The 26,143-nt window shown below is 35.1% G+C and overlaps 1 protein-coding gene across 6 annotated transcripts in view; it reads right to left on the minus strand.

The window, feature by feature from the left end:
- The window catches only part of LOC149789579 (uncharacterized), a 59,164-nt gene extending 33,612 nt beyond the window's left edge, over nucleotides 1-25,552 (minus strand). For 4 of the 6 annotated variants that reach the window (XM_089971597.1, XM_089971599.1, XM_089971594.1 and 1 more), the window contains exon 1: nucleotides 608-822. The gene's annotated coding sequence lies outside the window, so the exon portion shown is untranslated. Of the gene's footprint in view, nucleotides 1-607; nucleotides 823-10,685; nucleotides 10,775-25,413 lie in introns of those variants that run through there. The other 2 variants (XM_089971596.1, XM_089971595.1) reach the window with 2 other exon arrangements.
- Between the last annotated feature and the right edge of the window lie 591 nt (nucleotides 25,553-26,143).

Raw genomic sequence — 26,143 nt, forward strand, 5'->3', positions numbered from 1 at the left:
TTACTTTTAGAGATAAGCTGAGGAGATTCGCCTTGCTTCATGAGAAACAATTTGCTGGGAATTTCCAGTACAGTTGTCGCATTTTATGACGAAAATCCTCCATATTCTGTAATTTTGATTGCTCTGATCTTATAAATATTTGCGGATTTCTATATTGGGTTATAGTATACATATATCAGTACCTATATCACTCATTATGTTATATCCGCTCCCTCGTCCATTAGATGTCTAAAATAAACATAATATTCGGAAGTGAATAACTCTTTATCAAAATCATTCGCAAAATAAAAACCAATGTACATCCTCGCTCTTCATTATCAGGATTGCTTCAACTGATCGCCATACGCATGTAATGGACCGATAAATATACATAAATAGATTTGTCTTCAAGATTAAATCTCGCAGGCTATGGGCATGAATCCCACCCACACTGAATATACTCTGCAGGAAGCATAGTATTGTGCAAAAAGTGACTACAATATGCAATATGTCTATAACAAGTAAAAATGTTAAGGATTATTTATTTCAGTGATAAAGAGGGAGAATATGAACTAAAACAATTGAATGAATCATCCGAATAACAAATACATGTACAGTCAGTACTTACCATGTGGACAGTAGTCAGTTACTTGTTGCATGTTTATCCACGATAAATTCCACAGAAGCTTGTATTGATCTCTCGTTTTGATCTCTACTGTAGAAAATGAAAACAAACGCCAGTTAAAATAATCATTACTACTATGGGTTTTCCGGTGTAAACAAATATTTCTCCCAAATTCACATTATATATAATTCAGTCAACGACAAGGAAGTTTTGAACCGATGAAGGGTTACGAGTCGTTATTTAGTCAAGCATATCCTAAAGGGACCATTAATTATTTCAAAGCTCGGTCTTTCTACAAGGAGATTTATGTGACTGAACTTTAAGATTGGTGACAGCGAGAAATAGAAATTCAAATGCGGACAAAACAGAAACGAATGTGTTATCCCTATATTTTCTACAAAAGGATGCTTGCAAATACTAACATAATTTCTATGAATATGACACAAATAGTATTTTCATACATGTCAGAGAATCATAAATTTGTACTCCTTGGAGATTCGAAGCGGAGCGGAGTCAGCGGATAAACGGCACATATCACCTTGCCTATAAGTACTGGTCCCTATAATATCATGCCCAGTACACATCACCAAATATAATGCTAAGGTATCGGTGGTATAGTCATTGCAACTCACCAACAGATATACACCAAACAAAAAAAAACTGCTGTCCATGAGTTTACAAGAGAATGTTTGATAATACTAACTTGTAATGGCCGTGATGGTATAGGGATCAGACCTTACATGCAAGTCGATGTATGCCTTTAACATAGGGATCCACGGAGTAAAACTCCGTAGAGTACGAATTTGTAATTTTTAACACTTGAATGATGATGCTATTTGTATCATATATATATATATATATATATATAACTTCCTTGTTGTTGACTGAGTTACACCTAACGTTTATTTTGGGTAAAGTGTTTGTGTGGACCAGACACGCATATTAGATCTACAAACAATCCATGAATATTACTATATAATTAATATTCATGTATTGTCTGTAGATCTAATATGTGTGTCTGGTCCACACAAACGTTTTACCCAAAATAAACGTTAGGTGTAACTCAGTCAACAACAAGGAAGTTTTGAATGGATAAAAGGGTCTGAATCATGTTTTAGTTCAGCCTGTCGTAAAGGGAGCATTCATTATTTAATTGCTAGAGAACTGGTCTGCTGGTGAGGTAATATAAACTTAGAGTACGAAATATTTTGGTATGTACTCATCCGCTGATAGAGGGATTTGGGTTTTCTAATATTAATTTAATTACCTTCAATCTAAGTAATTTAGTTGTTATTGCGACAGTTACCTTTAATTTGATTTCCGTATTTTATTTCCTACTGATTAATTGTTTATGATTTCTTGGCGTAAGGCAATGTTATTAGGTGAAAATCAGGAGGCAACCGAACAAACTTTGTTATGAAATTTGCGGAAATGTACACTTTGTTATTTAAGCTACGTATATATACACTCTGTTACGAAAATTAAAAACTTTTCAATTTCTTACATACACTACGTAACTAGAACTTGGTAAATAAGCTCCGTACCTGAACACTTTGTTACGTAAACTACGCAACTGTATAATTGTTTACGTAAGTTACTAAACTACGTAGCTATACATTTTTGCTGTTTAAGCTATGTAACTGTACACTTTCACGTTGAGGTAAGTTACGTAACTCTATATTTTATTGTGTAAGGTAGGTAATTGACGATCGTTGCACTTAAACTGGCGTAACGTACTCACAAAAAAGCAGTTACGCAGTAACGAATGCAAAATGAGAGCAGCCATACCACTGCACTGCAATTCCATGCAAAATGTAGAAGATTGGGGTGAACATTATCAAGTCGTAAGATCTGGTAAATAGAAAAAGTCACACAAACAAACATGTTCGATTCGCACCCCACCCCACCCCTTAACCCTTGTAGTCCTCTGCTAGTAAACAGATTCTCATTGGGCAAGTAAATATTATTTTAGCAGGATATTTCTGAGAGGAATATCTGAATTTGAATTGATGAGTCCATATTGCGGCTTTACAAACCTGAATTTCTGAGGATATCGGATGAGATCTCAGCGTTAGTCTTTCAAAACAATCTCTCACCAAATCTATCAGATGCAAAACAATCTTTCTTTTAAAGCGATACCTTCGTAATAAAGTTAGGTCACCCGACGTATCGAAGACATATCTGCTATCCCTGAACACACGTTACAATCGAAGGCTTCGTATGGAAACATGAACTTGATTTAGTCCAAAGATAATAAAAGCTGACAGGTTTCCGTTGCGCAAACTTATGCATGTTACTGCGTAGTTTAAGGAACGTTAGTGAAACGGGAAAATCTGCTTACGCATTTTCGTTTTCGCAACTTACGTCTGCTGTACGTTATTCATAGCTTGCACACGCTGGTGAAATGTACCCTGGGTACCAGATATACTCTGTTATGTAGTTACGCAAATGTATACTGTGTTACCTAACCTACGTAAGTGTACACTTTCTTAAGTTACGTAAATGTACGCCTTGTTACATAACCTAAGTAAATATAATAATTGTATTTCACTTTATAAATGAATTTTGATTTGTCTAACTTTTAAGCTGAGTAATTGTATTTTCTACTTATAATATTAGACCGGAAATTGTCTTTGGTAATTTACTTTCTTAGCGTGCAATTTAATCTGGATGTAACATTGTTTTATTTTGCTTCTAACTTAGCTAATTATAATTTGTTGTTAATTTAATGTCAAAGTTAATGTTTTAGTGTTTAGTTTCGTAAAAAGCTTTGACGAGATAATTTTATTTTTATTGCTCTGATTTTTATATTATTATTGTTTTTGTGCGTTCTCAGCCATTTAATTGGGTGATCATGAGCAAAGTGCAGTGCCTGAAGTCCACTGAATAACTTTGTCAGTGGAAAGTTGCTCACAATCTGTGACATGGTCTGTAGAGCTCCATAGCAAGAGGAAGAGTCAATGGCATGGCCCCATTAGACAAGATTGACTGCACAGCGACACTGTCCTGTCCGAAAACGGTTCAGCGTTTTCCACAGGTAAAATGAAAGGCTGAAACAGGAGGGCGGACAGATGGCGCAGCTATGAGGTAGAGGTTTACAACATCTGTTGAACACCACGTGGCACTATATGCCCAAATAGCTGTCATATCCTCCGCCTAAGAACCGCACCAGATTGAGGGTCCCGAATGTGCTGGATGTGAGGTGATGTCCATGTACAGTGGATATTTCTCACTGGCATAAACCTTAGTCAACACTTGTGTGGTTGCTTCGTGGCAATGCCGGTGTGGTGGAGGAAAGTTCCTGCGTACGGGAAACCATGGTAAAGGAGTAGGACCCATCGTTCCAGAGATTATGCTCATTGTTGTTTTAAGCTGGACATCAATTAACTTGGTGTGGGATGATCGAGCTCAGACAGGAGAGTAATACTCAGCTGTCGAATAACATAGAGCCTTTGCTGATGTCATCAGTGTCTGAGCACTAGCGTCTAAGATTGAGTCAGCCAGTTTGCGGAGTAGGGTTTTTCGAGTCCTAAGGTTTGCTGCAGTTCTCTTCAGGTTGTAGCAGAATGTCAGTGATCTGTCCCGAGTCACACCAACGTAGGCTGGTGTCGGGTCATGTTTTATTTGCTGCCTATTAAGGTGGATGCAAAGCTTACAGTTCACTTTTGCGATGTTGAGGTGGAAGACGTTGGAGACTGATGAGCTTGGCTCTATACGCCATTTCATTTCCTCCATGTCCTTGTTCAGTACCCCCTCAAGCTCCATAAATGTGCAGCTTTGGGTCCCAAGAGTAATATTATCTCCATGTAGGAACTTGCTCAACTGTGTTACATTTATGTCATTTTTATAGACATGAACTAACTTGGCGAAGAAACCGATGGAGTCGGGTAGTCTGACGCCTCCACGAGCTACACATCTCTCTCTCCCTCGCTCTCGCTCTCTCTCTCTCTCTCTCTCCCTCTCTCTCTCTCTCTCTCTCTCTCTCTCTCTCTCTGGTGTGCACTCTGAAGCGCATGTCACGCAGAAACATTTCGATAGACTCATCTATTAAGCTACTATAGAAATATTCAACAACAGCCCTACATGCCAGACCGTGTCATATGCTGTGACATAAATTAAAACAACTCCAGTTTTAAAGTTCCTCTGAAAACTGTTTCCAAAAAACGTAGTCAGGGCAAGGACTTGATCGCAAGTGCAAAGGCCATGCCTCAAGCCTGCCTTCTAAACAGTTATGATATTCTCCAGGTCGGGACCAATTCTGTGGAGAATCAGGCGCTCCAGGACCTTAAAACAGACTGAAAGCAAGGAGATCGGTCGATACATCGCCGCACTGTGGGGATCTTTGCCAGGCTTGGGGATTGCAATAATCTTTTCCTGTCACCACAAAATCGGCATGCACTATTCCCTAACAACCCGGGTGTAAAGAGCGGCTAGCCCTTCCTTTGCCTACTGACTAATATGCTTCAAGACCTCAGACAGGATGTTGTCATATCCTGTTGCTTTCCCTGATGTGATGCTGAATAGCACCGTTTCAAGTTATGTTGTTGCAAATACCTCTGGAGTATTTTGATCTAGTTCATCTGACTTCCGACTGCAATTTTGTCGCCACTCATCTCGTGCTTGATATTTCTCCAAGGGTGCTTTTGCCACCTGCAATAAGTAGCTAGCTACAGCTTTTGATTTAACAACAGGGTGACCTTTAACTGATTGTTGCTGAGTGGTGTCAAGTCTTCGAATCGAGCTCTGATAAGGAATGGCGACTTTAAGGAAGTGAAAAGTATCCACTACCTGCAGTATATGTACACAAAATACACCAGTTCACGTACCTACAACAGATTATTTCAAAACTTTCGTGTAATATTTTATTTATCACATAGGTAATATTCAATAATGACAACAATATTTTCATGTCTACATCTAACGCTCTCTAGTTATCTGATGATCATCAAACAAATACAGCATAGGCTAATTAAACATTACACGTGCACTTTTGTGGGAAACGGTAAACGAAATTGTATTTCAGCATTTTATTACGATAACAATTTTTTGTACCGATGCATTTCTGCACACACTGCGATACGTGCCATGGTATACCGCTATGATATATTAGAGATCAACAATCCATTGTTCTTGAAAAATGGGCCTAACACTTATTTTTAAGTTATGTTTGTCAATAGCTGCACACAATTATAGTGTTCTGATTATAGGAGAAAGACACTATATTATATTTTTGATATTATCGGACAAATATAAATATCATGCGATAAAAAATAAAATATATTTCAGCTCTAAAGAAAATCATTCCCATCTCTCAAACGATAAACGATCAGTATTTTAAAGAATGTGTTATATATGTGTATGTTAATTGTTGTTTAAGTTGTAGTCTAAGGGCGGTAACTGAAGTGGGATTGTTAAGCTTGCATCACATCTGGTACAGTAACAAACATTATGGTGACATTGAGAGCTTAGTGATAACAATAGGAATTGTTGACACTGAAACCTACACTACTGAAATAATACACAGGGAAACTTTGACTGGGATTCGAACATGCGAAATAAATTTTTATCGGAAAGGGCCAGTCAGCATAAGACATACTTCCACGAGAAACTAGAAAATAGTTGGTGGACAAAAGAAAGTACATAAAGTTATCACAGCAAAGAAATGAGCTCCAGAAAATTGTAGGAAGATTCGATGTTCTACAAAAGAACACATATTTTTAACACATTCAAAAATACGCTAGTAAATGGTTACATTATGACATGCAGATTTTTTTCTTCTTTTATAATCCTAAATGTTTCCAAAATTGGCTTTGTTCTAAATATCTTTCACTCCATTATGCAACCGCGTTGGCATACGTGACACGTGTCAAGCATGTGATTAAAGGACGATAAATATAATTATATTTGTTATGTTCACCATTAATGTATGGCAGAAACAACCGTGTTGTAAATAATGCATTTGTTTAAATTATTGTGTCATAAATAATTAAAACAGGTTGTTAATATTACTAATGTCGTACCAGTATTACTCAGAAATTTCCGTACATGCCTTTAGTGATGGAAACATCCGAAGTACCGGTACAGTGAAAAGGTACCGTGATAAGTACCACTGGAACAAAATTCCTCCATAAACCAGTAAACTGTTAATACTACGCACCTCTAGAATATACAGTCTACATTACCAGAAATAACATTAGCTACATTAAACATTGCACTTCTTATGAAAGATTAAAGCAGATACTTGAACTACATTTCAAAATAATATGGAACAAAATCCTTTATTTATTTGTTTGTATTCTACTTGGGACAAAATGCAAACGCGTGGGAGGAAGTTGGGTTTCAAAACTAAATAACTGTAATATAATATTCAATAAGTGTTAGCCATAAAGTGATATGATAGATAATCATGTTGATAGAAACGTGTCCTTCGGTAATACGGACGCAACACGTTTGTGTATAAAGCATACAAATCAATTTCATGCAAAGATATTTTAAAATATGACAAAGCTTTCACTGACTGTTAAAACTAATATAATATAAACCTTTGCAATAATATGCATTTAACATGATGAAAATAAAATTGTTCGTCAAAATCCAGGTATTTAGAGATTCACCTACCATGTCTTTGTAGGAACGATTGCACAATGTTTTAACATTATGGTACTTGACCTGTCTAACAAATATGTCACCATAAGAAATAGTTTGTAATGGCTTCATTGTGAAGTTTTTGAAACTACATTAAAATTGAAGAAATCAAAAGACAGACGCTTACATTTACACGAGATGTTAAAGAGATTAAAATTTAACAGATAAAGTGAGAGACATATATTAACAGCAAATACTCACGTAGTGAGATAAAGTGACAAAGCAAGAGATCGGACTTGTTTTTAAGTGAGATTGTGTCTGAAATGCAAACATTGGTTTGGTAAATGAAAACCAATATCTAGTTCTAACCAACATAGTAATATTTGAAAATGTCATGATGGGAATAAAATCTTACATGCTGACAATGACTGAAGTTATCATTTTGTATTTGATGTAGTATTTTTTGCAGAAAAGGACACTAAAGCGTGCATTATTTTTGACCAATAGTGTTGACTAAAAGTCACTACAGAGACATTTTCAGGGCGCGACTACTTCAAGTGGTCCAGCCCACAAAAGACTCTTCTTGACGTACCGCAAGACCTTATTTACGTCCCAGATAGTGTGCATTTCGTGGCGGAAAAGGTTAATCGACTTCACTCCTTCACGTTATCGCCACAGCCTCCAGCAATCACTGAATATTACAATATATATACATACATATATATATATATATATATATATATATATATATATATATATATATATATATATATATATATATATATATATATATATATATATATACAATGTAATAGTGAGGGAATGTATGACCTTTATCAAAATGATTTGTATTACCATTATTTGAAATGCACTACCCTAATAAATCATTGAATCATTTTAGTAGACCCTTATTATACTGCAGTTTAAGGCAACCGTAAATGTGTATAATGCTATAGATGAGGTCGCCATACACCGGGGTACATTATACTTAGTTGTTATATTATATTATGGTATTTTATGCAATGCTATACCTTCCTTATATAGGTATCGTGGTGTGCTTGGGTGCCTTAAAGCGAGAGACCGATGTATTACTACTGTTCCATGCAATGAAACTATGTAATGAGATCCATGAGTACAAAAGAGACGATGTTATGTTGATATGCCTTTTACCGATGGATACATTTATTAATATTAAAGATCCATAACTATACCAGATTCTTCAAAACAACCATCTAGTTCTGAGGTACCATAGTGAGGTACTAATGTATTTGCAATTGACATTCATCAAAATCCTCATACAGTGGTCCCGCTTTATAATTTTGTTCATGAGATCTAAAAACTTCAGCAACGCTGTAAAAGTTGGCCGTTTTGCTAAGCATTCGTATCGGTCTGTAGTAATATAAGAACCTAACCTAAGCAAACTTTCCTCCAAAGTTTTATATCATATTTAGTTTACCAAAGTGATATATCTTAATAAACATGTGTTCAAAAATATTGGCAAACATTTGATCTACACACATCGGCATATTCAACATGTACAGTCTTTCTTATAAGTGAAGTTATCGAAGATCATTATGACATAAACCCATTTACCAAGCTGCATATAACTTCGATGTGCTAAAGTAGTATTCAGATCTTGTGAGGTAACTAGTTCAGCCAATCGGGTGCAAGACGTATTAAAACTTAATACATTAATATTGCCTAATTTGCAGTTAGAAATACGATCACAAATATATCTTCAAGGCTTGCACTAAGAAGATTCAGTTAGATGTAATATCACCTCATTAGCAAACACATTCACTTTCAGTATCATTTCAAATGTCGCTGACATAAACCGTTATTTCAAACGTTATCACAATCGGTTCTTAGTTGTGGTTCGTTGCTTCGCAACAAGCCCAGATGGACGATCACATGAATAAATCTTGTTCTTGATGATATTAGATTATATTTCAGCTTGGATTAAAATTGGATCAGAAATATGAACTCTGGACGGGTACAATTTAGGTTAATCAGATGCAAGACCGAAAAATAAGTAGAGATACGGTATAACTGGAATCGTGTTTTGGCTGTAAACTTCTTTTACGCGATTAAATTTGTAAATTTGAATATTTAGACTTATGGAATGTGTGCGAAAAATAATTTATTTCTATTCATTTTATGCTCTTTAAAATTAGAAATTGTCATTTATAATTAAAAGCAATGTGTCAGTATTGACACTCTAATGTTTAGTTACAATGTTAATAATTAATCTTTAAATTTATTAATAATATTATTTGATTCCAAGGCATATTAAAATTTGAAAACTACCGTATAGAAAACATGTTCCTTGAAGGGATAGATGCGCAACTGTCCAAAAGGTATTTTCAAGAATTTGGTTATTTTTAATTTTAGATCAACTAGATCTTGAGATAGATGTCAAATTTCATTGTAGTTATCCAAGCAGCAGAGCGGCAATAATGAACATGCGCTAATTTATTAAGGGCCGCAGACGCGCTGTAAACAGAAGAGCAAAACGTCAAGATCCTGTATTTTTTCAATTGCCTTTTAATACTTCAAAGAAATTCCGTTTTGTACTTCAAAGAAATATCTTTGAATATTTTGAGATTTATCTGAATTTCATTTCCGTAACAAAGTTAAAGCTGTGGTGTTGCGAAGTTCATACTTGACATTTACAGACCCGTGTCATAGCCGTGGTGTTACATAGTTCCCACTCTGCATACTTAATATTACGTCTTCTTCATTCAAAAAGTTAGTTACTTCAAGAATCGGGATCCATGAATTTGACAACAATCAAACTTAAAAATATGGATATATAAGGAAACACTGAATGTGGGGTAAAGTTAAAATAGGTTATATAGTTTATTTTCATGCCTCTACGTGGTATTAAGCATGAGCACTTCCTTGTTGTCACCACAAAGGGGTTAACCCAGAGAGGAAACACATTTATGCCAATCAGGTTTGAGATGATGAAGTTTTCTCCTATGATAGGCATGAGTGGCCTATCATTTGTTCGTAGTATGTTCATACGTGCTTCTAAAATGTTCATAAATGTGTTATATTATTCCGATTATGATTGACTGTCCTCTTCAATTATATATTATTTGATACGCAATAGCTACTGGCGTGCTTGACAAAATTGTATTACGATTTGAATATCGCAAGGTTTTAAGATTTTCGCGCATTACCAGAACAGGATGTTGTTGATCTAAATTGAGTGACAACAGTGTCATCAACTTCGATTACAACTCGTGTCAGTTATTTGTTCTTCCATCAAATGATAAGTTTAGAAATGTATACATATTTCTTGTTATAGAGCTGGTGGTCATAATAACGTAAGGGTTTGATCCTTAACACCCGGGAAAATCATTTCCAATCCCGCTCTCTACCCATTTTTTATGATTCATGACCTGTCGGATACTCAGTGTAATTGTTACGGTGAGGGTCCCCACGGTTCTTATCATAATCGGTCTATAAAGAGAAGTACCTTTGCCCTTACTCGTATGTATATTATCAGTCTTCTTCCCAATTATGTCCTTCATTGAAAAAGAAGGTTTCATACAGAAGGTAGTACATCATGGACTCCACCTAAAATATTAACCGAACATTATATACTAAAAACTAGAAAGCTGGCTGAAATTCAAGACTTCTTCTATAATTTCTATAAAATACAAAATGTATATATTATTGTCATAAAAGAAGCTGTACATAGAACCTAGTATATTATTGAAGTATGAACAAATTTAACACTGAGGGTAATCCAATCAGACGATATATGAACAGATACATACATGTACTGTCATTATTCTAATCCTGAAGCATTCAGCTCTACCGATAGCCTAAGAAGGCTTCGTGAACGTATACATCGTTAGTTCACAGCGGTTCACTCCCTCATTAACGTCCGAGGAAATCCAACTTTTGCTTGATATGATTATGTCTTGATTAACATGGGATCGGCTGTACGTAAGTGATACATCTGCGAACGATCAGCCTTGTGATGACATACTCAAGGACTTCAATAAACCACTTGCATCGTATAAGATGTCTTCGTCGTCCACCTCATGACATTCCTACATTGACGACATTGACCAAAAACAATAATATTTTCGTACACGACGATGAAATGCTTGATCGGAAAGACAACCCGTGGAAATATTTTTCTAGGGTCACACAAAATCACATTAGGCAGTTACCAATACATCCGCGTGCATATACTGACCATTAGCAACTGCAATATGTTGATGATATTTCGTGGAGTAGACGCACATGGCCTCGCCACTTTGTTGGACCTGGTGTGCCGCCGACATTTCGTCAGACGAAACTCGGAAGATGCTCGTGCAGGTCGTCCGTGGACACATACGGAGCAGCAGGGAGGGCGAACAGACCAAGTTTTTTTCTCCGAATAAAGGCTCCTACGGAAGAATTCTTTCTAGAAGGCTCCATTTATCAAATAAAAAGCTTCTACGGGACGTTATTTTTTATCCGGCCACATCGGAGACATCACATAGGTATCGCCACTCCCTGCTCGTCCTCATAATAAAATTAATTTAAAATATCTGGTCAAGACCGATCTGTAATTTTTTTATGATGATTAATTAAAATTATTAATATATTAATAATAATGGATGTCGGAGAATCATATACTACTAGATTAGCATGAGAACGACTAGAAGCAATAAAGAAATATCTTCCCGTGAGAGAATCCGTCAAACAAAAAATACGTGCAGTTGAAGACGCGAAACAAGGATTTGCTGAGTCAACTGAGTTGTTATTTAAACCAATAACTAAAAGCACTGAAATTAGTCTACTAGGAGATGTTGAAGATCCTGATGTGAGAACGAGAGGTATTCTTCCAGTGTTAAAACAAATTGCGGAACAAACTCAACCTCAACCTGTACCTGTACCTGTACCTAAACCTAAACTTAAATCTAAACTTAAATCTAAATTTAAACCTAAATTTAAACCTCAAGCTGAATCTGAAATTGAAGAAGAATTTGAAGATACCACATACATAATTGATGATGATACAGAACAAGCTAGTGCTAGGGTTACTGCGATTGAAAAATTTACCCAAGGTAGTATTGAAGGTACAAGAGCAGCTAAAATGGTTGACGATCTAGCATCAATTGCGGTGATAACATATGATCAACGAAAATATGTTTTAAAACCTGAATACGCCGATAAGCCTGTAGATCGTAGATCGTGAAACATGGAACAAGTGGATATATAAAATATATTATGAAACTAATCAGGCCAGAGTAGCCGACCCTAGATTTATTTCATTTAGTAAGGCAATAGATAGACTTATTGCACAAATGCAACAACAACGAACACAACCTCAACCTTTACAACAACCCAGTCAACCTTTACAACAAATTCCTCGACAATCTTCTTCAATATCGAAAGAAAAAACACCATCTCATTTGTTTTTTACCGATGATGCTCTTGATATTTTTGAAAATAGAGATAAATTAATATAGAATTAAATATCTAAAACCAGGTGCAGAATTAGGACCTCAAAATTGGGTTCCTGTTGTGTATTTTGCTTCTAAAAAATATCCATTAATTATAATGAATTTAAAAAACTTGTAAATGATAGAATATCACAAGAACAACGACAACAATCTCCAAGAGGTATCTCATGATGCACCAGAAGAAGAACCTTATAGAACAACGACAACAATCTCCAAGAAGTATCTCATGATGCACCAGAAGAAGAACCTTATGATTTACTAAAATCTTTAGGTACTACCGGTAGTGGTTATAATTCTATCTGCCCAGATAGCGTCGTTAATGACCTGTCTCGGCTAGAGGTTCTTATTGGAGGAAAACGAGCTGGCAATAATTCGTCAGAAAAAAAATCAACGAGGCAACTGATATTTGTCAAAGATTATTTCGCGGCGGCATCATGGATGTTCATATTTATAGAAATCTCATCGATGAAATCATTGACGACCACAGCGACAAGTTGTTGAATAAATAGTTAATTAAATAAAATGATAGTTCATAAACATCATCGTAAACATACGCAAGTTCGCGTAGTAAACGCGCGGTTACCCATGTACAAGGTCACCTACGGAGACGGACTTGGTGATGTCCTTAGTGGATTTATCACGCGAATAGCTCCCAAAGCTGGACCTATCGCTAAGCTATTATCGATGAGAGCGATGAATTTTATTCGTGATAAAACAATATCTGCTGCTGGTGATATTGCTAGCAAATCCTATTGCGCCGTCAAAGATAGAATATTAAATTTAATTCGTAGAAAAAAACAACCGGTCAAATTGCCAAGCACGCGTGTGATGCCTAGCGACGTTAGTAAGGTAATAAATGATGCAGCAAATCAAAAATAATTCAAGGAACCGATCAAACAATAAATACTAGCACGATATCGAGAAGTGGTCTTCATTTTAGAAGATAATCTTTATAATAAAATGTTTGCACAAACATCCAATGATGCTTTTAACATTGACGAACAAATAAGCAAAGATGAGTCATTGAGGGATTATCATTATTACTCGTACGACGCGGTAGCACCAAATAGCGATAATCGAGTTGAGGTTCAGGTTTATGATACAAGTAGATATTTTTTGCCATGTTAGGCGTTTTTCGAGGTTGTAGGTGAAATTATAAAAACTGATAATACCGAATATGGAGTAAATTATAAGGTTGGATTTGTCAACAACGGCATTATGGCGTTATTTAAGATCGCTGCATACGTGATAAATGGTAAAGAAATTGAATTAATTAACGATAATCTTGATCTTGCTACTACAATTATAGGTCTAGCTAGGTATTCAGATGATTTTGCTAGATCAGCTGGTCCAAGTATGATGTTTATCAAGTATAATACTAATTACGCTGATCAGGATCCATTTATTATAAGACAACCAACAAATCCAGCTGATCCTCCTGTTAACGCTGCTATCGAGGACATGATCATCAATGCTAATACTAATTATAATCTAGGATTTTCTGCACGTTAAAGTATGCTAAAAGGTACTCGAAGAAGATTTTCATGTGCAATTCCATTATCTCATATTTTTGGATTTTGTAGAAATTTTAATTTAAAAAATTGGAGCCAAACACACAATTGTTTTTTATCGAAAAGATGATAGCAGCGATGCTAGCTGGCGAGAGGGTGTTTTTGGTGCTGCTGATGCTGCTAATAATGGTAAAGTAGTATTATCTAAATTTACCCTGTGGATGCCATCAGTGATTCCATCATTATACGAAGAAAGTAAATTACATGATTTTATGAATCAAGGTGGTAAATCAGTAATGTCGTGGCTGACAACAACCACTGATAGTGCCACTAGTACCATTAATGGTAATTTTACTTGGCACATGGCATCACAGCCAGGTGTTTCTGCACCTAGACATATCTTTGTTGTATTCCAAAGAAATGATAGATATAATCAACAAAATAATCATATGATATTTGATAATTTTAGTGCCAGCGAAATATCGTTGCGAATAAATGGACAACAGGAGCCATCCGAGGAGATATCGCTAGATTTTGATGGTAATTCTGTGGCGCGTGGATATTATCGATTATTAAGTTTTATGGGACGAGATCAAAATGTTGATACTGACTTACAGATATCACAATTAGGTTTTACAAATTTAAATCCGATCTATTATTTTTCACTGGAACATCTTGATTTACTAAAACAATCTGTCGTTGATATGCATTTTAAAGCCAGAGTATCTAGTCCAATCAAGTTAGTGTGACTCTGACTCAAGGTCAGGTGAAAACACTCCAATCAAGTACAACAAAAATGTGTGGAGCAAAATTAACATTAAAAAGTGTTCAAATTGCCCACGGTGGTCCAAATAAATTGTCGCTGACTAAAACTCAATATAAAAAGTTTACTAAAACCAAATCAGCAAATACTGGAGTTCATGTTGATCTTTCTGCGAGCGCAATTAAGGATATGATTAAAGTAGGTGGGATCTTTCCACTTCTCGCTGAGCTAATACCAGCATTAATGGCAAAAGCGGTGGCTGCTGCACCATTAATAGCAAAGGGTGTTGCGTTAGGTGCTATTGGATACCCAGGTAGCAAATTAGCAGAAAAAATAACAGGGATTTGTTTTTTACTCTTTTTCACCAAAAGAACCACCTGGCTTTTTAATGATACAAGAGCCAATCAATCCAATTTATCTGCGGTGGCATAATAGTTTGTTATCGGGAATAAATTTCAAATAAACTGATCAATCTGGAAATTTACTTGATTTGAGAGGCGAAACGTTGAGTATTAATTTGCTGATACAATCTTAAAATCCTTTGGATCTTGAAATCTCTCCGCGTAAAAAAAGAACAAAAAAAAATAGATAAACAAAACAATAAATATTAACAAAAATATCATTTTTTCACAATTTTGATGGGGTATTTGGTACTCAAAATTAAGTAATTTCTACAATTTTATAATTCTGATGGGGTAATTGGTACTCAGAATTATAAATTTGTTAGATTTTGTAATTTTGATGGGGTATTTGGTACTTAAAATCAAGTAATTTGTACAATTTTACAGAATAATTTATTTTTACATAATATTCATTTTATTGAATTATTTATTTTTTTATTTTACAGAATAATTTATTTTGCTGAATTTTATTAATTTTAATGGGGCATTTGGTACTCAAAATTATAAATTCGTTAGATTTTGTAATTCTGATGGGGCATTTGGTACTCGAAATTAAGCAATTTGCTCGATTTTTTAATTCTGATGGGGTATTTGGTACTCAAAATTATAAATTTGTACAATTTTGTAATTTTTTATAGGATATTTACCTGAAATTTCAATAAAAAACAAAAAAATTAAATTAAAAAAACAGTAAAAAAGAACAAATAAATTCAGTTAAAAAAACAAATAAAATCAGTAAAAAAACAAATAAATTCAGTAAAAAACAAATAAATTCAGTAAACTACAAATATATATTTATTTCATCATTTACTATTTTTCTTAATTGTCTCACGCGAGTATTGATCACATTTTTTGCTTCATATTCTTCATTTAGTTCTGATCTGATTTTCTCGACAGCCTTTGATAACAAAGCAAAATCTTTAATTTGTGCCTCATCAACGGATGCCAGCGACTGATATATCGCTGACTGAATTTTCTTTATATATTTATATTCAGCTGGTAGAACGTATCTACCCTCGTGTTTGTTTTGTGCTAATGTATCAAAGTCAGCGATGATCTTTTCAATATCTAGATCATCTGATATTTTTATTTTTGTATTTTTCAATTTCTCGATAGCATCAATTACATTATTGATATTTTCCTCATTCATTATAGTAAATATTGTATTTCTAATATAAATTTTAATGAATTTAGTCATCTAATATCAGAGGAATATAGGAAAATTCGATCAATTCACCAAATTTATAACAAAATGTTAAATTAATTATTTTACAGAACCTGGGTTAATACCAAAATATTTCGCAGCAGAACTCGTTAACTGAAATATCATCTCCTCACTAGTCTCCATATTTACTGATTTAACCGCCCTGGCACATTTGTTTAAGTTACAACCAGTATTTCCCCGTGTAGAGTTTTCACTAGGTGTAACAGCTTGAAGGTTTTGTACTGAGTTATTTGGTTTATTTCCATCAACGTGGTCAATTACAAGACCGTCTTTTATTGGTCCGTTAAAACATTCGTATATAAAACGGTGATTGAAAAAAGTTTTTCTTCCTGCCGTAAAATGAAGATAACCATAACTGATAATGCCACCGACTGGTTTTTTTATTTGCAATGTCTGACAACACCGTTGCATGAGGCCTCTTAGTTATCAACGATTGGATGCTTCTTGAATGTTGGATTCATATAGTAATTATTATTTGTCTAAATCAAGATTTGCTTGGAAACCTATCTAGATAATCCTCCTCACACTTGATGATTTTGTCATCGTCGTGGCTTTTTATGTCATAAGGTCTTTTAAGTTCCCTGTAGCGTTGTCCAACACAATTTGCGCATATTTGAGTTTTTCCTCGTGTCCCAACGTTACATTTAATACATCTGATTGGTCCAGTGCAACCTCAACGAATAGCCTGCATATGCTCGCCGCAGAATTCACTTTAACATGATTTTTCGCAACAAGTCAACAAAGACCATTAACCATTTGCAATGATTCATTATTATTAAGATATTTGTCTAAAATATAACATGATTTTATTTGACCTCGATGAGGTTGAGCACGTAATATCTGACGCTGATAAAGCCAAAGAAGAGTTTTTTAAAAATGGAGCAATTCACACGTGGTCAACTTGGAAAACAAACGAAATCGATAATACCATGACCGACGTAAGAGCAAAAAATATAATCGATTATATTAGAGCTAATCACCGAGATGAGAAATTTATCTTTGCAATAAAATTTATCGCACAAATGACCGAAAAGAAGTCTGGATTATCCGCGATAAACGTTATCCTATAATTGGCGGGAAGAAGAATGTTATTTTATCATCAAGTAGTCGGCCTGCATTATTAACAGTTATAGATAAACCACACTATGCTAGATCTTATCCTGTCACTGAGGTCGTTTATGGAGTTTATCGGCTAAATAATGAACCAGATGTTAAAAATCTGGCCTTGATGAAATTATCTTCGGGAATAAATTGTATAGCTGAACGAGTAATAGAACATCTAAAAAATACAAAACGTGGATCTGGTTTGACCGATTCACGGTTAGCGAAAATAACTACGTGGGCAAAATAAGTTGTTAATGATGCATCAATAAGTTGCTATGTTGTCAGGGAAATTAAAATTCCCAATAACAGTAAAGTCGTTATCGGGAGAAATTTTATACGAGTCAGCGTATAAATCTCGAGAAGCATCAATTATTATAGTTGATCATAATTCACACGCGTGGACATCTGCGGTAACTACCGGGTATATTTCCACAACATCGCTTTTAAATTTTATTCAGAAGAAAATTCCGTAAACATGTTTGATTTTATTTATAAAATAAGTAAATCAGATCCAGTATCACTATAGTTATTTCGCAGCATGAAAAATATGATCAATTTGTGCGGCCTAACGGTGAATTATACAGGAATAAATCATTACATAAGGAAATGAGTGAACTAGCAGAAAAATATTCAGTAAATTCTGAACCATTATTAGTTAGTTGTTTTACTGTTCCATTTTTTGCTGCTCACGCTGCTAGGGAAAAAACCTTTGGAAACCAACGCGAAGTGGATTTCTCAAAGACATACAGATGAGTTGCGTCGAATACGGACACGGCGGATCATGGAACACTAAATATGAGTACGCCGACATGATATCATTTGACATGGTAGCGTGTTATCCTGGAAGTTTTCTAGAATATGGCGAGTGCGCTAAATATTTTGCTCAATTTGGACATCCCACCGGCGAAATGACACGAGTATCACTTAATGGTCCGCTGCCAGATTTTCCCATGACTGGATTCGCTCGTGTTGTATCATTTGAATTTAGTGAAAATTTACATAAAATCTGCTACGTTCGGTGTGGCAGACATTTTTCGGAGCGACGTTGAGTTCACACGGCGTTGTTGCGATATACGCTAGATTCAGGATGTTAACATCGTTGATAGTCAGTGAAGCAATTATATCGAATAAAAAACAAACGAATGTTTGGTTGCCAACGGATCGCGACGAAAAAACAGCAAAAGATTTAGGTAGAAAAATAATTGGTAAATTTACCGAGGGCGGGTCATATGAAAATCAACGACATCATTCTCGATCAATCATGGACGACGCTGGATTGGATTTTATAATCGCTGATACAACAGAAAAAAATGTATTTTGTAATCGAGAGAATACTTATGTTAATGACGGAACAAAGTTAGGTACCGTTGTCAGTTACGTTGACGGAGAATCTCCCCAATATACTCATTTAAGGTCATCAATGCTCGCATATGTAAGTATAAATTTACTTTCGATGATAAATAAATTCCCCAATGACGCAGTTAGAGTAGGTACTGATTCATTTTGTACTGATAAAAAATACTCATCGATGTTGGAAAATTTATCCAGCGACGGCTCATGGGGCACGTGGAGGGTAAAAAACGAAAATATTCTTGATTATTGTGAAAGCGCCGACGTCGCGGATAGTGATAAATATCATCGTGGTGAAATATCAGAAATTTCTTTGTCGCCGTGCGTGCATGATCTAATATCACGACATAAGTGCGTCTACGTGAACAGGCTAGATAGTTCAGGTAAAACAACTCCAGTAATTGAATTCTTTAAAAATTCTGACTTAATTATGTTGACGCCGACACATAGATTAGCGAAAGAAATGACACAACGCGGGGTTAATTCGTGTACTTATCATAGTTACTTCAAATACAGCGATGGAACATGGACATCTTCAAGGATGAGAGAAAAATACATTAATAAGGTTACTATATTTGATGAAATTTGTACCGTCCCGTTAGAAACGTTAAAATTATTTCTCGATTGGTTATTGTTGCAAATTACTGCTATAATAATGTGCGGTGATCATGGCGAACCAAGCCAATTGATGGTGAATCTCTTCATAATTGGTTAAAGAATTGTGTTGATTATTATGAAGAAGTTGACACTGATTATAGATCTCTTGATGCAAAATTAACTGAATTTAAAAAATTAATTCGATTACAACCGAATAAAATTCAGTGCACGATTATGCGCTAAATAATTCCAGAAACATCAATGAAAAATTTCTTAAATTTATGGAGACCAAATGATTTGATAGCTGCTAGTAGAAAAATAGTCCGTGATGCACTTCACGAGAATTATTTCAACTACAACAAGATAAATTTCCATTATTACCGGTACCGTTATGGTATCGACCAGTTGATACGCGACAACAAAATATTAACGTTGATGTGCCAGGGCAAGGAAATCTTTTTTTAGTATTAAAAGATATTGTCGCTGTTGATATTCATCTCGTCAAGGAAGCACTAAACGCAAATAAATCTCCGTGGAAGCTATGATACGCAATGACAATTCACTCATCACAAGGATTAACTATTTCAGATATAGTTGTTTGGATTGTTGATGATCGCATCGAGTGGTCAAATTTAGTTTATTTAGCCGTATCTAGGGTTAGAAAAATATCTCAATTATCGCGGATAGTCCTAGATGAGCTGATAATTAATGATGAAACCTGCGAAGATGTAATTAAGAAAAAATTATCTAGCTATAAGCAAGGTGATTAAAAAATAATCGTGAATTCGACCTAGATGTTGATTTTATGATGTCATTAAAGAAGCAACAAAATAATCACTGTGTGATTTGTAATTGTATAATGTCATGGAAATATCAGAAACATTATTCGAGACAGTTTACCGTAGACAGAACAAATAATAATCTCGGTCATAAACGAGAAAACGTCACGTTGGCGTGTTTAGAATGTAACAGACGCGTTACTTAAGTGATTTAGGTGGCAACTGAGTATCTTTAGGAATCACTTGTAGTTCTTCACGAGTAAATCCACGCTGAGGAGCAAGTGAATCAGGAATATAAATTGCCGGTCTTCCTGATGACCTTGTCACGGTAGATATTTTATGTGATGTAACAATCCAGACGGGATCCGTCGCTCTTTTTCTGCCACCTTCAGCTTCACCTGGCTTATATAAATATTTCACAACAATACTACCTAGCACGGGTTGTGTTGAAAAATCCCGTCTTTTTATTGGTATAATTGTTTTTGTAATTGCAATTGCTGGTTTCATCGCTATTGTTCTTGTTGGTTCGTTATTTATCGCGTTAATTACATATGGTAATCTCTCGACCCATTCGTGAGATCTTTAATCGGTAATAAATTCTCTCGCATATTGATATCCAAATAATCGCTCAGCAAGTGTTTTATTGAATCTCTCAACGATTTCCTGATCACGATGAATTCCAGTGTGTCAGCGCCGTATTTTGACGTTATTTTGTTTCATTAAAAATGATACCGCACCTAAACATTCTCTGCCAGTGTCAACTTGAAGTAAATTTGGCCACCGAAGACCACCTCGCTGATAAATTTTATTGAATGCATCTGCGACCTCAGTAGCTGTTTTAGTTATTAGCGGTTCTGCTTCTTTGTATCTACTTACGATATCAGCTATCGTTAATACATATTTATACTTACTACCATTAACAGTATCATGAGGCAAAAACGTAATATCGGCCTGATGACCTTCATTACGTACACTAACGTCAAAGTGTGCGTGTTCGAGTCGTTTAGGCGGAGGAAGATAAATTTGCCAAACAGCCTGTTTAGATAACCATAACGCTGCTACGGGAATTTTTACACGAGCTGCTTTGGCAAGTTTGCTAATTGCTGATTTACCTCTCCAAAATCCAACCGGAGAATAATAAATCGATTCCATATTATTAATTAATCAGCACCTAGCGCTAATTTACTTTTCATCGCAGTATTAATTAACCAACTAGCTAATTTTTCTCTGATAGATTTATTAGGGATGGAATTTAAAGTGTGAATTAATTTTACATCCGCGAGGTGTCTTTGTTGTAGATCGTTGCTTCGATAGGCAATATCATGAGTGAGACATGCATTATCGATAGCATTTACGGGATCTTCATTTAATTTTGGTCTGTCATGATCGTTAAGTCTAAGATCAAGTCGAGTTCCTGGGCCACAATAATTATATCCGGGAAGATTTTTTTCTCCAGAATACTTTGCCCAGGGTACTCCAGGTAATTTTACTAACTGTGTTGCAATGTCACCGCCGTGTTTCTTTTTTTTAATAGATTTTATTTTGATCGGTTTTGCTTGTTTACCTGATGAAATAAATCAAAAAAAATTGTGCCACACTGCGCACTTACGTGTCTTGGCAGATCTACTATTGCGTGTTGTTACGCTAGTTTATTCTGTCGTTGGCGTATGCGAGCGACATTTTGCACAATATATATCCGTGATTTTAATTATATCATGAATGTAATTGATTTTTCCGCTACAAAAAAAGTGAACCAGTAAAACATCACGCGGCGTTGCCAAATTCCATCAGAATGATAATAATAGGTCCATCTGGGTCTGGTAAAACGCAGTTGTTGTTGAATTTGATAATGAGATGGTTAAAATGGGATAAATTATATTTAGTTGCACCATCTGTTGATGATCAGCGATGTTATGAGGTATTAAAAGATTTTAACGAAAACGCGTCATTATTAAATGAAAATAGTGAAAATGTAATTGAATTTATTACCGATATCAATGATGCACCATTCGTTGATGATCTTGACGGAGGTATTAATAATTTAGTTGTATACGACGACGTAATGTTAGACAAACAATCAAATCCTGCAAGAATATTTTCACGTGGTGGACATAAAAATACTGATGTTATCTATGTAACTCAGAGATACACACAAATTCCGAAGGTAATTAGAGATAATTGCAACATTTTAGCTGTTTTTAACGGCGCGGACACGCACACGCTAAGAAATATCCACCAAACCTGGTGCAACGGTGACATGGATATAGTTAAAGTAAAAAATTTATTTAGTCGTGCTCAGCTAACTCCACGTGGATTTATAACGATAAATTTGCATTATCCACGAACACGATATCGAATAGGTCTTGACCAAATATGTGATGTCTCCGATGTGGCCGGATAAAAAATAACGTCCCGTAGAAGCCTTTTATTTGATAAAGTGAGCCTTCTAGAAAGAATTCTTCCGTAGAAGCCTTTATTCGGAGACAAAAACTTGGTCTGTTCGCCCTCCCTGCTGCTCGTATGGTGTTCACACAACCGACTTGAGTGACGGCCTATACAATAGTTATACGCTTCTGGACATGCATATGAGAAGCAATATAACAATCATGCTAAGTCTGTAAGATGGTGAAACCTGCCAACAAAGTGCTATTAGAGGTGATGGCAGAGTCTGCTGAAAAGCAACCCGTAAAAACTGGAACTATGTCTCATTCGCTTGCACGTCTATTCAAACAAACAAAAGAAATTGCAAACGCAAACGCAAGAACTAAGATGCATGAGTCAGCGATGTTGAGAACAGACACAGATCCTGTGTTTTATATTCATGCCAGTCAAACGAGCCAAGTAAATGTAAAGTAACATTTGCATATAAAGTGTACACCTATATATATATATATATATATATATATATATATATATATATATATATATATATATATATATATATATATATATATATATATATATATATATATATATATATATATATATATATATATGTGTGTACACTTTCGTGTATGTATGCAGAATGCATGCAGAAATAAAGTTTAATTACTTGTTTACCTACTTACTTATTCGCCCTTTTGAATTCGCATTGATAGATTATTAGTCTAAGTTTGGTAATACTGGCAGTATAATATAATCATATTTTTCATATTCTACTCCTTTTCATCTTCCAAGTTTTGCCAGAAAATGAATCCTGTCCGCACGTTAATTTATATTATGACCATAGGGGAGGAATCGTCCATTATCTGTGTATTCCTGTTATATTTTTAGTTTGTAATAGCCATTGCAAATTCATTGACTTTCTTAGGAAACCACTATTCACTGTGAAAGAAAATTACTTCAATCGACATTTAAAATGTGCGTGTGCCGCCAAGGCACATGAATATATAGCAGAAAGGTGAGAGAAAAATCATGATTGCTTCCTTCTCTACTCCTAATTAAGTTTACTAATTAGTTGTCCTCCCTCCAAACAGTTGCTAAAAAGGACACGAAACGAAGCAATGGAAGAGACTTTGACAAAAGGGATTTTAAAACGTGCATGGTGGAAGAGTCTCGAATGTATTCTCTACGATTCTGCACGTTATGAGCGACAAAATGTACAGTCATCAAGAGATCAGATTTCTATCCGCCAGAGTTAGTTCCCTTGTGTTATATATTTAGCTCCAGAAATTTCTGGGTAAATTCTTCGAATGGACGAAAAATCCTTTGAGATGTACAACAAAGTACTGCGGGGTGTGACAGATAAAGTGTATAACATTAGAATTATGATGACTGGTCAATATAGAGCAGGAAAGACAACTTGACCAAGGCTCATTATGGGTCACCATGTTAATATGTGTGTACAAAGTAAAACAGAATACATATATGTTCATGTTAATTGTAGTCTAGTTTCCCTGGGAACCGGTGAATGGAAACTCAAGATAAAGTTAGGTGCCAACTTTAAGTGTTTGAATCAGGATGTGCGATTGCTCTCATACCAAAGAAAATGAATTTATCACAGTCGCCGTAAATATATGGGAATGCATGAAAATCATTTTCATGATAACATTTTTGTGATATCGCTAACTGACCGATTACGGTGGTTGTTCACTGCAGTTTTTTTTAAAATTAGATGACAAGGAGTTAAAAGAAATAATATAAGCGATTGAAACAGATGAAGATGGATTTGAGGAAAATGCGATGGATGTTACAAACGCTGAAAATGAAACAGAACAACTGAGATTGATAAATTCCCTCACAAAGCTCCCCATGACCTCAGTCACCCTAACCATACACAACAACGACAATAATAGCGCGGAAACTGGGCCAGTCAATATTGAGGCCGCTGAGGGACATAAACCAAGATAAAGAATTTACCTGAGGAGGACTAAAAGCTACTGAAATAAATCTATATTCAGTGTACTAAATGAATTAGAAACTGGGGTATTGGCATTTTCAATAGTGTTTTGTTTTAAATTTTAAATGTGTGTGGGTGTTTGTGACATCGTGAATATGACCACTTACAGATAAATAAAAACAAATATTTATGAGACCATAATTCAGAGACTGAGACAAAAATGTTTTTAAAACTACCATCTCCACCACTGTGACTAAACACCTTGGAAAAATGTATATAATAATCCATAAAGGCGATTGTTTTGCTACTTTACTTTGGATATGTAGTCATTTATTCGTTCCAGCACTCAACTTTGCAACCAAACAAAAAACATGGCCGATTTTGAGGGCAACTCTAGATTTAACAACTGCACATTTAATTTCACATTTGATTACTGAAAGGGCCTTGTTAAGTATTAAAGCTGATGAAAAAGATATAAAATGTTATTCCTGCATAGGACATACTAAAATTAAAAAAGACTTTTTTATATGAAATGAAGTGTGCTGACACAACGGGTAGACATTGCCTAAGATGTAAAGTATGACATTAGTCACATTTCATTTGACATTAGATCACTGAACGGGTCTTCATAAGTAAAAATTGATATACCATGTTATTTCTGTACACAATTTATTTAATTCTTACCTTTATGTTAGTAAGGGATACCATCATCCTGTTCATATTTCCATGTTGTTCATTGATAAAATCCATTATGATTTAAGGTTTGATTGGAAATTTAATATTGCACACTTGTTCATTCCGTATCAGCTATTATGTAAGGTCATGGTCAGCTGACGCAGCAGATGGGACTGACTAAAATTGAACAAGAATGTTGTAAATGAACTAAATGTGTTGAAACCATCTGTAGCCATTGTCTAAGATGTAATGTATATGATATCATGCGGCTACTTGATGCGGCTAATGAAAAGAAAGTACTCGCTACTGGAATGTATTGTTGATGGAATAAGCTGATTTCACGAAAGAAAGGACGAAATTGGAATTATAAAGACTAAATGATCATGGCTGGATATTTATCAATGTGTAAATTTTACCTAATCACTCACAAAGTTAACATAAAGTCATTCCGACTTTATTTACTTTGTGAGTGATTATGTAAAATTTACACATCGATAAATACCCAACCATGATCATTTAATCCTATAGTATATAACTGACTTAGATATAAACTCCAGCCTTCATGCGCATGTTGTGATACAAATGAAATCATCATGCATACAGTATCATAGAATGCTTTATGCATTCATGCATTGGCTATGGATGAGATATAAGTCTCAACTTTGAATTTTAAGTAGATATAGCAGAGACCATGATAATTGCAATTGTTGTTGTTGGTAAACGAGGATTTCTAATGGTC

The sequence above is a fragment of the Sinohyriopsis cumingii genome, chromosome 10, assembly GCF_028554795.1.
Source record: "Sinohyriopsis cumingii isolate HCF-2022 chromosome 10, ASM2855479v2, whole genome shotgun sequence".
NCBI lineage: Eukaryota > Metazoa > Mollusca > Bivalvia > Unionida > Unionidae > Sinohyriopsis > Sinohyriopsis cumingii.